This window comes from Mus caroli, chromosome 9 (assembly GCF_900094665.2).
Source record: "Mus caroli chromosome 9, CAROLI_EIJ_v1.1, whole genome shotgun sequence".
Taxonomy (NCBI): domain Eukaryota; kingdom Metazoa; phylum Chordata; class Mammalia; order Rodentia; family Muridae; genus Mus; species Mus caroli.
Window position 1 is genome coordinate 91,018,887 of NC_034578.1, and position 1,211 is coordinate 91,020,097.

The 1,211-nt window shown below is 48.3% G+C and overlaps 1 non-coding gene across 1 annotated transcript; it reads left to right on the forward strand.

Moving 5' to 3' along the window:
- The first annotated feature begins 871 nt into the window (after window positions 1-871).
- LOC115032023 lies at window positions 872-1,011 on the forward strand. Its single transcript, XR_003837671.1, has one exon. It is a non-coding gene; the product is annotated as a small nucleolar RNA SNORA48 (small nucleolar RNA).
- The last annotated feature ends 200 nt before the right edge of the window (window positions 1,012-1,211 follow it).

Sequence of the window (1,211 nt, forward strand, 5' to 3'; positions counted from 1 at the left end):
ACTCATATCCCTTTCCTCATTCATTCTTCCATCCAATATGTAGAGGGNTTCTACCACATCTCAAGCACTATGAATCTTTAGCAGAGAGACCAAACATGGGAAATGATTGTTTCCTTCTCATCAGACAAGGAAACCCTCGGGTGGCGGTCTGGTGTACTCTCAGAAGGGACTCGGTCCCTGTTAAGCATGGTCTTTGTTTTTTCTTTAGGCTCTGCATGCTCCCTTGAATTATCTCCTCTGTATCGCCTCACTCATTACATTCGGACTCCATGCCTGCCATGGTCAAAATGTCCTAAGTGACCTGCTGTTTGCTGCCTAATAAAAGGCTTGGTTTCAGACAGGTTGTTGTTTCTGTCCCCTTCCCAGCCATCCTTACAGCAGTGCGTCCTCTCTGAGTGCACCTCCTTATGTTCTGGTGCACTCTGCCCTAGCCCTTCACAGTGTTAGAGGTATCACCTTTGGTACCTTCCCCTCTGCCTTGCTTCTTATCTGCCCCAGCCCTTCATTCCCTAAGGCCCTAGCATCCAGACCTACCTCACCTAGCAGCATATTTTCCCGGTAGTGTTTACTTCCCACGTGGAGGAGGAGGATGGGGTCACAAAACCTCACCACACATTTCTGCTCTCTGTCCCACAAAACTGTTGAGACCTTTTATTATTTAACTAAAAACTCAATATTTGAAAAAGGAAAAAAAAAAGATAATGAGGATATAAGGTGGTCCCCAAAGACATAAACATGAAAATCTCACGAAAGCAAAGACGCGACCTGGGTGCGTTCATCCCATGAAAGCCTGAGTAATTGCTACAAGTGAGTTGGAAAACTTGGCTCTGAACTTCCTGAGAGGCACAGTGAAAAGGGAAAACTTCTTCCCTGCTGGCAATGGGCACAGAGANACCTCGTTGGTGGTGTTGTTCTTGGATCAGTCATGGGCAGAGCAGATGGCAGTCCTTGTTCATCCTAGCTTAATGCCTGGCTTGATAGCCAACACTATCCTATGCTTAGGACTCTTTAAAATCAAATCCAGGCAGCACAGCGTGGGAGGAAGAAGACAGACCAGAGACCTCTAGACCACCATGCCACCCACAGACCTGANCTCCAGCACAGCCAGGCCGTAGACACCCACTTACAAGCATACCCAATAGGGATGGGGGACGTAACCCAGGGGACCACCAGCCTCCTGGCCAGCCTGCAAGCAGAGCCATCACACTGTG